Source organism: Delphinapterus leucas, chromosome 4 (genome assembly GCF_059928025.1).
Source record: "Delphinapterus leucas isolate spDelLeu-1000000601 "Yukka" chromosome 4, BTC_Dleu_Yukka2, whole genome shotgun sequence".
Taxonomy (NCBI): domain Eukaryota; kingdom Metazoa; phylum Chordata; class Mammalia; order Artiodactyla; family Monodontidae; genus Delphinapterus; species Delphinapterus leucas.
This window is the reverse complement of record NC_143132.1, coordinates 15,983,880-15,998,965: the sequence shown is the minus strand read 5'-3', so window position 1 is coordinate 15,998,965 and position 15,086 is coordinate 15,983,880.

Genomic DNA, 15,086 nt, shown 5'->3' with positions numbered 1-15,086 from the left:
TTACTATGGCTCGCTCTTGGATTCTTTCCTGCAACAATGTGAAGAAATCAGGAAAATATAGACCATAACCAGGGGAAAATCAATCAGTAGAAACAGACCCAACAATGATAGATTATAAACTACTAAACAAGGACTTTAAGATAGTTATTATAAATATTATGAGTAAGTACAAAGATATAAAGAAAAACTTGAATATAATGAGAAGTAAACATTTTAAAAGAACTAAGCGGAACTTCTAAAGATCAAAAATATGATATCTGAAGTAAAATTATCACTACAAGGGATTAGCAGAGGAAAAGATCAGTGAATGAGAACACAGTGACAGCACGATCCAAATACAAAAATGGAGATTTAAAACCAAACAAAAAACACTGAAAATATAGGAACAAAACCTCAGTGATCTGTGGGACAATATAAAGCAGGACAGTATATATGCAGTCAAATTCCCAGAAAGAGAAGAGAAAGAGTAGAAGAACTGAAAAAAAAGTGTTTAAAGAGCTGATAGCCAAAATTTTTCAAAATGATAGAAATTATAGGTCTTCCCTGGTGGCACAGTGGTTAAGAATCCCCCTGCCAATGCAGGGGACATGGGTTTGGGCCCAGATTCAGGCCCTGGTCCGGGAAGATCCCACATGCTGTGGAGCAACTAAGCCCATGTGCCACAACAACTGGGCCTGCACTCTAGAGCCTGTGAGCCTCAACTACTGAGTCCATGCACCACAACTACTGAGCCCGTGCACCACAACTACTGAAGCCCGCATTCTAGAGCCCATGCTCCGCAACAAGAGAAGCCACCGCAATGAGAAGCCCACACATCGCAACGAAGAGTAGCCCCTGCTTGCCATAACTAGAGAAAGCCCGTGCGCAGCAACAAAGACCCAACACAGCCAAGAATAAATAAATTAATTAATTAAAAAGAAGATGAATCCTGGAAGCAAAAAATGGATAAAGGAGAATCCACACCTAGACATATAGTAGTGATATTGCAAAACACCAAAGGCAAAGAGATTTTAGAAAGCAATCAAAGAGAAGGAAGGTACACATCACTATAAAGCAGATGTTGACAAACTGTGTTTGTAAATAAAATGTTAGGACACAGCCACTCCGGTTCATTTCTGCATTGCCTGTGGCTGCTTTGGACTTCAGTGGCAGAGTTGAGTAACTGCAACAGTTACCATTGAAACCATATGGCCCACAAACCACAAAATATTAACTCTTTGTTCCTTTAATGTGTTTGCCAACCCCTGCTATAAAAGAGCTATAATTGAAACAACAACAGAATTCTTAAACAGCTACAGTGGAAGCCAGAAGCCAGTGGAGTAAGATCTTCAAAATGTTGAGAGTAGGGGTCCACCTATTGTGTTCCCAGCAAAACTCTTACAAGTGAGGTTTTAAAAAGTAACATTTACAGGTAAAAATGAAGGCGTTTACCAATAAGAGATCTACAGTAAAGGAACTTCTAAAAACGTATTTCAGAAAAAAAGGAAAAACATCCCAAGGGTCTCAAATGGAAAAAATAACTGATAGCAAATAAAATGTGAAAGATGTACATAAATGCAAACAAACATTATATAAAATACTACTAGTAATTACAGTGTGATTTAATTGGTTTGAAAATGGAAATAATAAATATTGAACAGCTGTGTATAAATTAGGTAGGGCATTTTGATTAGGGTGAAAGTGTTTTAAATTCTTTGCAATGTTCAGGAGGTAAAAGTAGTACTTAATATGTATGTGTGGTAGGCTGAATAATGGTCCCCAAAGATATCTATATTCTAACCCCTAGAACCCTTTGAATGTTACTTTATACAACAAAAGGAACTTGGCAGAAGTGATTAAGGATTTTGAGATGGGAAGATTATCCCGGATTATCTAGGTAGGCCCTAAGTGTAATCACAAGTGTATTATAAGAGAGAGGCAGGGGCTTCCCTGGTGGCGCAGTGTTTGAGAGTCCGCCTGCTGATGCAGGGGACACGGGTTCGTGCCCCAGTCTGGGAAGATCCCACATGCTGCAGAGCGGCTAGGCCCGTGAGCCATGGCCGCTGAGCCTGCGCGTCCGGAGCCTGTGCTCCGCAATGTGAGAGGCCACAACAGTGAGAGTCCCGCGTACCACAAGAAAAAAAAAAAAAGAAAAAAAACAAGAGAGGCAGAGGGATATTTTAATACAAAAGAGGAGAAGTTTATTATGACGATGCTGCTGGCTTTGAAGGTGGAACAGGGGACCATGAACTAAAGGATCGCAAGGAATCAGCCCTGGAAGCTAGAAAAGGCAAGGAAATGATTCTCTCCTAAAGCCTCCCAAGGGAGTGAGACCCTGCTGACACCTTGATTTTGGCCCAGAGAACCCCATTTCAGACTTCTGGCCACCAGAACTGCAAGAGAATAAGTTCCTGTTGTTCTAAGCCACTAAGGTTACGGTAATTTGTTCCAGCAGCCATAGGAAGCTAATACAGTATGATCAAAGTTCAAGGGTAACCACCAAAATACTAGAAACAGGAGAGGAAAACAGCAAATTATAAAACAAAAAGCCTCAATTAAAAAAAAAGACAAATAGGGCTTCCCTGGTGGTGCAGTGGTTGAAAATCTGCCTGCCAATGCAGGGACATGGGTTCGGGCCCTGGTCTGGGAGGATCCCACATGCCGCGGAACAACTAAGCCCATGAGCCACAACTACTGAGTCTGCGCGTCTGGAGCTTGTGCTCCGCAACAAGAGAGTCCGCGACAGTGAGAGGCCCACGCACCACGATGAAGAGTGGCCCCCGCTCGCCGCAACTAGAGAAAGCCCTCGCACAGAGACGAAGACCCAACACAGCCAAAAATAAAATAAATTAATTAAAAAAAAATTTTTTTTAAGCTAAAAAAAAGACAAATAGAAAAAGGGGGTAAACCAAGGTAATGAGATATAATTTAGAATATCTCAGTTATCCAAGTAATTGAATTAAACTCACTAGCTAGAAGAAAATGTTATAATTTTTAAATTTCAATTATACAGTGATTCTAAGAGACTTACCTGAAGTATAGTACATTTTAAGATTGGAAATAAAAGGATGGGAAGAGATATATTAGATAAATCAACAAGCTGAGATAGCTACATTAATAGTTGACTATACTGGGTTGAATAGTGTTCCCCCCAAAATTCACGTCCATCCAGAACCTGTGAATGTGACCTTATTGGTAAATAGGGTCTTTGCAGATGTAATTAAGTTAAGGTGACGTCATACTGGACTAGGGTGGGCCCTAAATCCAATGTGATGGTTGTCTTTGTAAGAAGAAGGATATTTGGATGTAGAGACACAGGCACAGGGAAAATACCCCATGAAGATGAGGCAGAGATTGGAGTGATGAGTCTACAAGCCAAGGAGTGTCAAGGATTGCCACCAACTACCAGAAGCTGGAAGAGGCAAGAAAGGATTCTTCCCCAGAGCCCTCACGGGGAGCATGGCCCTGCTGACACCTTGACTTCAGACTCCTAGCCTCCAGAACTCTGAGAGAATAAATTTCTATTGTTTTAAGCCACCCAGCTGTGTGGTATTTTGTTACAGCAGCTTTGGGAAGCTAATACACTGACAATAAGTTACAAGCGTTACTAGGGATAGAAATGAACACTAAAGAATGATAAAAGGTGTACAGGCAGATATTCACAGTTATAAACTTGAATGTAACTGTAAAAGAGCCTCATACTATATAAAATAAAAAGAGAAATGCAAGTTTAAGCTGACCGATCAGTCATACAGGAAGATTTCAAATCCCCTCTCAATTACCACAACATCAGGATTTACAAAAAACATAAAGGTAGATTTGAACAATAGAAATGTTTGATTTATAGACTAACGTATAATAGAGCTCTGGAGCCAACAATTAGAGAATACATAAGCATACATGGGATGTTTACAAACATAATTACCTATTAGGCCAAAAGCAAGTCCCTGTAATAATCAAAGAATCAGTATCATATAGCTCATATTCTCTGATTATAAAGTAATTAGGTTATAAATCACTAAGAAAAAGATAAACTTTAAAACTCTTTATACATTTGCAAAATTTAAAACATGCTTCTAAATAATTTATAGGTCAAAATTAAGTGATAATGGGCATTTTTTAAATGACTGAATTATATGAAAATTTCAATATCAGAACTTAGGGAATTCAGTGGAAGTAAAACTTAGAAGGAAAGTTACAGCCTTAAATGCTTATAAAAGAAAAGAAGAAAGGCTTAGAATTAATATACTAGGTGTCCAATTTGAGAAGCTAGAATAAATTCTCTAAAAAAGTAGGAAAATTGGCAATATGATATAGATGAGAGCAAAAATTGATTTTATTTTTATTTATTAATTTATTTTGGCCGCACTGTGCAGCCTGTGGGATCTTAGTTCCCTGACCAGGGATTGAACCCAGGCCCTCGGCAGTGAAAGCGCTGAGTCCTAACCACTGGACTGCCAGGGAAATCCCAAAAATTGATTTTAAAAGAAAGATACAATAATATATCAAAGGACAAATATCTGAAAAATAAGAAATTCTGATTATATTGATAATGAAAAAGAGAAGTCACAAACGAAAAAATATGAACACTTGGATGCCAATAATTTTTACATAGAGATGAAATGGACAACTTCCTAGAACTTTCTCAAGCTTCAGCATTCACTACAATATCCTGTATGGGTTGTTAAACCACAAGATAAAGGTAGCACATGTTTGCATCTGAGTCGTTTTCTCAGGCTGGTCCCTGCTTATAGATGTTTAGCGGTCCAAAATCTCTTTTCATTTTGGATGGTCTCAGTCCAAGTTGTATTTCCGCTGACGTAGTTCTCTTTAAAACTTTAAGGTCTCCTGAAAATCATTTTGGGGTTAACTCGATTAGATATATGCCACACACATAAATCTTTTCAAGATAAGCTCTGCTCTACCTTGGGCTTCTGTTGAGATATCTTAGGGTTTATGCCCGTAAGCTTCCTGGAGGCCCTATTATTTAAGAGAATCTGTGAGGCTCATCCTTAAAATATTTAAAGAGCCTTTATTCTGACTGAAAATGCTCTAAGACACCACCTTTGATCTTTCTGAAGTCTTAGTGAAGGATTTTATAGTCATACCTTTAATTTCATCTTTAGGCCATGAATTTGATTTTTGCTCCAAATGGCAAAGTGAAAACAACTTAGGCTGAGTTCTCACAGATCTATAAACTCCAACTAGATTGGCTTAGCTCATTGGCATAGGCAGTAGAATTGGTAAGAAAAACCTCATGATTTAAGTGAAGAGTGGGAAAGGAGTGTGAAGTACAGGTCACCAGGGAGACTTGTTTCCAACCTATAGCCCTTGGCTGTGGGTCCTATGACAGTAATTTTGCAAACGTGCCATAACAACATTTTGGGGAGTGGATTACCGTATGAAGGCCCATTGGCTCCAGTAAGCCAGCACTAATGGCGGTTCCACAGAAAACACTGCAGGACATGGCACTGTCAAGAAATGTAAAGGATCTGAGATTTTACCCTACATGTAAGCTAACAGGTTAACCTGACACACTCTCACTGTTGGCAGAAGAAAGAATGCTTCTCGATCAGAGACAAAGAACTTTATTACTCAGCTTATCAATTAATATGAGCATCAGCATATTTTCATCAGCTTCTCCTTGCCCTGGAGTCCTATGGGAGCAACATGGATGGACCCAGAAGGATAACTAGTATACACAGTGGGTTGCATTATAGAAGAGAAACCCTGAACTTAAGAGAACCCCAATTTTTCCATGTGGGCATTAAGCATGCCTTCCCTTTGCTGTGGAGACACTGTTTATTAGACTGGAGGGTAAGAGTAACTGCTCTTTGAGAAATGTCTTCTCTCTGCTTTGGAGAGAGACACTATCACTATTTTCTAAAGGATTGTCGCTCTACAAATGTATTTTAAAAATTTATTTATTTTATTTATTTATTTTTGGCTCCGTTGGGTCTTCGTTGCTGCATGCGGGCTTTCTCTAGTCGCGATGAGCAGGGGCTACTCTTCATTGCAGTGCACGGGCTTCTCATTGCAGTGGCTTCTCTTGTTGCAGAACATGGACTCCAGGCATACGGGCTTCAGTTGTTGTGGCACGCAGGCTCAGTCGTTGTGGCTGTGGGCTCTAGAGCGCAGGCTCAGTAGTTGTGGCACACGGGCTTAATTGTTCCACGGCATATGGGATATTCCTGGACCAGGGCTCGAACCAATGTCCCCTGCATTGGCAGGCAGATCCTTAACCACTGCGCCACTAGGGAAGCCCTATACAAATATTCTTGAAGAGATAATCCAGAACAAAGGGAAGTTAGTGCCTTAATTTCAAGACATGAAGAAACACAAGAGATCCATGAAGGTTTATCTTCCAACATGCATCTTCAGCCAAGTGGGGGAGATACCAGGGACTAAGAACAGTGATTGCATGTCCATAGAGCCTTCTGCTGAGACACTGCAGTGAATATCATAGCTCGTGTGACAAAAGAGTCCCACAGACTGGGTCTTCTGGCTCAGAGCCCCTGAGCATAACTGCCACAATAGGGTGATAGTTGAGATTTTGGTTAAAGGTTAGGTCCTACGGGTCCAATCCTATTCAAGACATTACAGCTAGGGCTATGATAACCAGCTGGTTTCAAACAGGTGACAACTAGTGAAATTTAACCATTCACCATTGCCAGAATTCAGAATACATTAGTGAGTCTCCTGAAGTTTGGTGGCACTGACAGAGGCTTCTGTTAACAGCTTTGGGGTGCTATTCATGTTGTGTTGATCTAGTTCAAGGACTGGCAAACTACAGCCCACAGGTGAAATCTGGCCCACTACCTGCTTTTGTAAATAAAGTTTTATTTGACCACAGCTTTTCATTCATTCATTTGCTTTTGCGATACACTGGCAGTTAAATAGTTGCCCATAAAGCCTAAAATATTTACTACTTGGCCCTTTACAGAAAGTTTGACAACCCCTGTTCGAGTTAACCAGTGAGAAAATAGAGCAATGCTTCTTAACCCTCACTGCAGACTATAATTGCCTGAATATATTTCAAAATATAATGATGCCAGGAGTCCCACCATACACCATCAAATCAGAATCTTGAGGGATGAGAGCTGGATATCAGTATATTTTTAAAACTCCCCATATGACTCTAATATGGAGCTAGGATTGATAATCACAGGAATAGAGGCTTTGGTAAGGGATGCCCATCCCCCTTCATAGATGCAGTAATGGTTGTAGAAGTCTGAGCAACTCCCTTGTCTCAGTAGAGGAAAAGGGGGCCCCTACACTGGCAAGGGCTGGGTTTACCCTGAACTGGCCCTAGGAATACAGACACTGGACCTAAGAAGAGAACCTGAACCAGTGGCCATTACATCCCTTGCTTCAGTGCTAGCTGAGCATCTCACTAGAGCAGTTTACACAAGAGTCAGAGAACTGGCTGATGGTGCCAACCTCTGCTTTCAGAAGGAAGGCATAACCTACGTTGATGGGCTAAGTCAGTCCTTGATGACCTGGTAGACCTATTCTATCTAAGGTACAAGTAGTCATTAGTGAAGTATGCTCAAATGGAGGGCACAAGATACAGTGACTGGCATGTGTAACATGGCACTAGTGCAGAGTGGGGCTAAACATGCCACAGCTAGGAGTATAAGTATTAGAGAGCCCAAAAGTGATGATGTAGACTTTTGAGAGTTGGCCATAAAAGGTATTACAGCTTCTGTCTTACTGTCTTGGGTCACTCTCTCTGGAGGAATTCAGATGCCATGTTTGTAAGAAAACTCAACCCCTTGAAGACACCTAAGTGGTGAGAGGCCACAGTCTCCTGCCCACAGCCATGTGAGTGAATCATTTGGAAGAGTATCCTCCGACCCCGATCAAGCCTTCAGATGATAACTGCAGCCACAGCCAACATCTTGACCTCAACTTCATGACAGACCCCAAAATAGAGCCACCCAGTTATGCCAGCCTCAAATTCCTGACCCATAGAAATTGTGTTAGAAAATAAATGTTTGTTTTAAATTAAGGTTTGGGGTGATTTGTTACATAGTAATAACTAATAAAACCATCAAACAGCTTTCTATTCAATGTGGAGCTTTTTAACTTAATTTGTAACATGCACAATGTTGTCAGATGTTGGTTGTATCTTCAATGGAATGAATATCCAAGAGGTTTATTCAGTTCCTTGAATTGAATTTTAAAATTTTTGGACAAATATTGGCATTGACTTAACTGATTTCTTTTGACATATCTGATGATATTGACATTATTTAACTGCAACACATCAACAATGATAGCTTTGCTTTTCATGTGTGAAATAAAAATGAGAACAGAAAAAAATGAAATTACTTGAGAATAATCACTTAATTTAAATGGAAAGTCATGCTTCACAGAGTTAGTGATATATAAATGCACTTTTTGCAGTAGCATGTAATAAAACAATTGTCTATGAGCAGTCACTTTAAAATAATTATACATTTTTGAAGTAGGTGGATGGCTCTCACAGTGTATGGTAAATATCATATTTTTAAAATTAATTTTTATTTTTTGTTTTAATATTAGCTTAAATGTTTAATAGTTCAGTTAGTGTAAAGTATATGTGTGTGTAAATTAACTACAGGGCTATTTGGCAGTATATCACACTTTAGTTGTTATCATAAATAATACAGTCACTGCAACCAATTTCAAATTCACTTCTGCTTCATAGCTTTGATAAATTAGAAAGAACACTGTTTTTAGCACAACATTGTGCTCCACCAAAATCTGTATGTGCATTATCTCCACTGTGGGGATTTTAAAGTGTGTCCACAAATTCTTTGACACTCCTCCCTTCAAAACGTGGAGTCTACTTTTTAACCCCTCGAGTGTGAGCTGGTCTTAGTGATTCACTTCTAAGGATTAGAGTATGCAAAGGGAAAAACAGTAACCACAACAAAGTAGAAATAATAACCACAATGAAGTATACGTAGAAATTTATTTCAAAAAATGAAAATAAAAATGAAGGCCAAAATGCTTTGTATATTTTTTAAACAACAAAAAAATGTTAAACCCCCACTTTTAGATAACTGAGTCAAATTAACAGTCATATTGAAAATTATGAAATGAAAAAGTACCACATATCAATACTTGTGGAAAAGAGTTCAAGTATAAAGAGAGAAATATATCTCTCAAATACATCTATTAGAAAACAAAAACTACAGAAGATCAATGAATAACTCAAGAAGTTACAAAAAGAAAAAACTATTACAAGTATAACAAAATAACAGAAAAAAATTAATGAAACATAAAAGAATCTGAGTGGTTAAACAAAACAAAGACCTGTTCTCTGAAAAGATTACCTAGATATATCTTTAGTTAGGTTGATCAAGAAAAAAGAGAGGGCTTCCCTGGTGGCGCAGTGGTTGAGAGTCCACCTGCCGATGCAGGGGATGCGGGTTCGTGCCCTGGTCTGGGAGGCTCCCACATGCCACGGAGCGGCTGGGCCCGTGAGCCATGGCCTCTGAGCCTGCGTGTCCGGAGCCTGCGCGTCCAGAGCCTGTGCTCTGCAACGGGAGAGGCCACAACAGTGAGAGGCCCACATACCGCAAAAAAAAAAAAAAAAAAGAAAAGAAAAAAGAAATAAGGCACAAATCAATAATATTAGGGATGAAAAATCATACAAATAGTGTATAAATACTAAAAATCATAAGCAAATACCATGAATAACTTTATACCAATCCATTTAAAAACAGATGAATAATTTCCTAAGAAAATAAAACTTACTAACTTGTGAAGAAATAGAACATTTTAAAGAGTCTATGACCATTAAAGAAAGTTAGTTGAGTATCTGCCCACTCCACTCCACAGAACAAAAGCACCAGGCCCAGGTGACTTTACAAGTGAGTTTTATCAAACACTCAAGAACCCTAACTCATTTTTTTAATATGAGCTATTATATCATTGATATACTAGTATATCATTGATACCAAAACCAAACAGAAACAATATAAGAAAGAAAATTATAGGTTAATCTCACTTATGAATATAAATACAGTACAATAAAGATCATAGGGTGGTTTGTGAACAAAGAAGCAGACTTTGAAAAAATATCTTTAAAATCCACAAATATATTATTAGTAATAATAGTATTGATCATGACCAAGTAGGGTTTATACTAAGAATGCAAGGATGGTTCAAGATTAGAAAATCTATTTAGGTAATCACCACAAGGATAAAGAGAAGGAAAAAAGAAAACCTTGTCATTTAATTAGATGTAGAAAAGTATTTGCTTAAACTCACCATCCATTCAGGACTTAAGATGAGAAAACAAGATGTAAAATTCTATAGGACTGTTCTCAGAACTACTGTCAAGCAGATTATGACAAACCTTGAGTTACACAGGCATGAAAGGGTGTTAAATTAAGGAAAGTGCTTTCCAAAAAATGTAACTACTTAATTGTAATCTTGTGACAACTAAAAACTCACTTCTAGTAAGACATGTCAAAATGTATATTCTTTTGCTGATAGAAAATGTTACCTTTACATATCTGTGTGGGGCTAGTTTTTTTTTTTTTTTTTAAATATACTTCAACCAAAACAACAGATGGCAGCCAATTGAAAGCAGAAGCAGACATGAGAATCCAGCTGCCTTCTAACAAGTCAGACATTAAAGAAATTTGCAAAAATTGTAAAACTATGTTGCTCTCTCACTAAACATTTTATTTCGGAAAATATAATTATTTGTCATAAAAACATGCCAGTTCTATATTAACAGGTGATGGATTTGCTATTGTTATTTAACATAAATTAATAAATATGTATTTTTTTTAAAAAAGAAAATGTAAACTTTTCACTTTGTAAGAGCTGTCTGTTCTGTTATTATGGAAGAATTAGGCTTTGACTACATAGAGTTCTGTTTGATTTCTCTCTTTTTTCAGGCAATGGCTAGAATCCTAGCAATGTAGCCTTTGAAAGATCTGACCCAAGCAGTACAGAAGTTTCTTCAACATTTCTAGCACCATGACTTGACTGGCTCACCTGGAAGATAGTGTGACATGCTATTCCTGACAAACTCTCTAGCACCAAATCTAAAATTAAGAAACATTTTAAAATGTCTCTAAAACTATCAATAAAGAGCTGTCTGTGTAGGTCTGTTTAACTCGTATGGGAACCTGCTGCCAACCTTTCTGTTTCCATCTGCCAGAACAGAATTTCCCAAACAAATTTTGGGAAAGTATGTACCATTTCACATATTTTTAAATTGATAACTAAAGTTCATCATCGTAAGTTTAAATAGGTATAAATAAGATAATTTCCAGGGGCATACTATAAACACTTGCATTTTTAAAAACAGAAACTGTTATATCATTCTCTTAAATATACCTAATAGAATCTAAATGCTATAGCAATTTGATTCCCATCATCAATAAAATAATACAAGAAAACTCTTCAACAATCAGACATTTAACATCATTCATTGGATCTGTATTTTTACTCCATTTCCCTTACAGAATTACAGTATATTTGGAGTGCTTAAAATATTTTCTTTATCCCCCTATAATACTGCTGTATAGTAAAAATATGAATATAAATTAAAAAATTTAAATATTGATTTCCTGTGACTAAGCTATAGGTATTAAAAATATTTTTCTACATTGTTATTAAATACCTATTAGAACACAAATAATAAAAACATAAACATTAAAAATTTTATAGGTAATTAAGCATAAAATATTTTAAATCTTACTGGAAATTCATCTCTTATTAGAGAGTTGAGACTGGTTTGTAGTTTTACATTTTTTAGTTCATAGTTCCACAGATATATATATATATTACTTATAACTATATATTACTATAATTACTTATAAATATATAACTAAAATAAGATAGCAGTTGACAAATTCTATTCCTATTTTTCCTATTTATAAATAAAATCACTGAGAAAACTCTTCATGTCAATAAGTAGATGAAAATGGAGTTTTATAGTAACTCAGTCTTTGTTACTCAATGTCATTGCATTCATTAAATTTTTCTGAGTAATATGCTAAACATGAAATAATTTCTAATGATGTATTGACTGACAGCTCTATTAGGCGGCACGCAGGATCTTAGTTCCCCGACCAGGGGTCAAACCCATGCTCCCAGCTGTGGAAGTGCGGAGTCCTAACCACTGGACCGCCAGGGAAGTCCCTCTATTAGGCTTTTATTTTATCAAAAGTAAGCAACTGAAAACCACTGAGTTGCAAGAAAGGATTTGTTAGCCCTTACAAACATCTTTCTCAACATATTTCAAATTACCTCTCTAGGCTCCCAGGGGTTTTTTGTTTTCCCTACCTTGGCCACTGTAAAATTAGAGAGAGATGGGTGAGAATTATTTCTTAATTCTGTAAACAGAAGGACAAATATGCCAAGAGATGGCAGGAAGGAGAATCAGTCTGAGACAGGTATATTAACAGGAAGATCGATTTTTGGAGAGTACATGGGAGTTGACAAAATGAAAATAGATTCATTTAAAATTCTCCATGTACAAGTACCTCTTGAAAAGTCTTGGTGTGTTCTATTTGTTAAATTCTGTTTTAGGTAAAATTAGGGTAATTGCTGTATCTCGGATTTAGGAGTAAATGTAGTATCAATGAGGGTCTCTGCTTATGAATTAAAATGCAGCCACTTCTGCATATTGCCCCAAGTTATACTGATAAATTTATCTGAAGGAGAGTTGGAGGAGGTGGACAGTGAAAGGCACCCATCATTCAGGAAGCCTTTTCACACTGGTGAGCATTTGGGAGGAAAAAAAGAAAAAAAAAGGTTTAACTCAAGGATTGACTTGGCATATCTATGTTCTTCCCGGCAACAAACTGAATATATACAGCCTCTCAGGGTGAGTCACTTTTGTGAACTAAAATCGATATAGAGTCTACACCAGGCGAAAAGACTAAGTTAAATGCAAAGTAAAACACACAGTGAAAGTTCCTGAACCAAGACAGATCGGATTCTAGTTTGAGATCAAATAAAAACGCAAAGTGTAATCTGCAGCTGGCTTTGCCAGTGCTTCTACATCACAGCCTCTCTCCATCCAAGCATGAGTTGGTGAAAGTATGTAAAAGCTCTACATAGACTGAGACATGACATAGAGGTGTAAAGGGTTCCAGAGGGTGCTCAAGCAGAGATACCCAAATATTGCATATGTATAGAGTATTGCTATGAAGGCTATAAAGTTTTTAAAAGAAGAGAGAGGAGAAAATGAATGGAATTGATATTCTAGGAATAATCTAGGTAACTGCTTTCCTCTAGTAGGAGTTTTTGTCATGGAACAGATTATGGGGACTTCTGCTTTTGGCTACAGTAGACTAACTTTTATCAGGCCAACTACCCTAGCCAAAAATTAGATATAATTATAGATACAGATATAAAGATGGAGATCTCTGTGGTCTGCTTGAAAAGACCAGGGCCACCAAGGCAGTAAGGACCTGAAGAATCCAGATCATGTGCAGAAGGGAAGTATGGAAGTGAGACTGATATTTAGCATTTGTTTTCCCCTTAAGGCAACGGCCTATTCATAAGCAGGGGCCCAAGGCTGAAAAGCTAAAGGTGGGAAAAGCTGAGCAGAAAGTGGCAGCCCAGAGGTTGAAAAGGTAAGTAGAGTTTAAGGCATTCTTAGAGGTGTGGGGATATAAAAATTGGAGTTCAGGGTCAGCCAAGGTAAAAGAGCACTAGATGAAATGTAAATATACCATCCCTCAAAAGGACTGAAGATCGGACTTCCCTGGTGGCACAGTGGTTGAGAATCCGCCTGCCAATGCAGGGGACACAGGTTCGATCCCTGGTCCAGGAAGATCCCACATGCCGCAGAGCAACTAAACCCATACGTCACAACTACTAAGCCTGTACTCTAGAGCCCACTAGCCACAACTACTGAGCCCTCACACGACTACTGAAGCCCATGTGCCTAGAGCCCATGCTCTGCAATGAGAAGTCACCGCCATGAGAAGCCCGCGCACTGCAAGGAAGAGTAGCCCCACTCGCCGCAACTAGAGAAAGCCCACATGCAGCAACGAAGACCCAATGCAGCCAAAGAAAAAATAAAATTAAAAAAAAAAAGGGGGCCAAAGATCAGCTTTGAACCAGCTAATTCTTACACTGATCTGTTCTTATACAAACTGCCTGCTAGAAGCAAAAAAGTAAATCCTTTGTGAAAGAAGATAACATCATCAAGAGTTAATATCACCATCTCAATAATTTTTCAGGTACAATGTCAGGCATTCAGGCAAGAATTACTTACCATACCAGGAGGCAACAACAAATGATTGAAAATCAAGAGAAAAAGAGAAACTGGCATTAAGAATTATCAAACATGGGCTTCCAAATAACTTCTAAGTAACTGTACTATGTTCAAGAAAAGACACAGGATGAAGAATTTTAGCAGTGTTCAAATCAATAAAAAAGAATTAAATAGATATTATAGAATTGAAAAATAATGTAACTGAAATTAAGAACTCAGTAGATGAGTTAAACAGCAGATTAGACACAGCTGAAGAGAAGACTGGTGAATTAGAAGACAGGTCAATAGAAAAAAATCCAGGCTGAATATGAAAAGAAAAAGAATAAAACAACAACAAAACAGAAGAGAATCTAAGACACATATGGTTCATTGTGAAAGTCCTAATTAAGTAGGAGTGGAAAGAAGAATAGAGCAAACATGATATTTGAAGAATTCATGCCTAAGAATTGTCCCAAAATGACTAAAAAAATCAAATCGCAGATTTAAGTAGTTTTACAACTCCTAGCAGAAAAGATCTGACACCATAAACAAAACAAAGAGAAAAATCTTAAAAGCAGCTGGGGGTAGGGTGGGGCAAGCGTGACATTTCTTTAAAATGAATAATATCACTAACAGATTTTTTGCAAAGGGCCAAGCGGCGCAGGGAGAAAGGCTGCCAAAGATGCAGAAAAGAATGAAAAGCAATACAAATAGTAATGATGACACATATAAATTAATATACAGACTTAAAAAACAATAACATCTTATGTTTTGTTTTTTGGCTGTGCCATGCAGTTTGCAGGATCTTAGTTTCCCAACCAGGGATCAAACCTGGGCCATGGCAGTGAAAGCGCCGAGTCCTAACCACTGGACCACGAGGGAATCC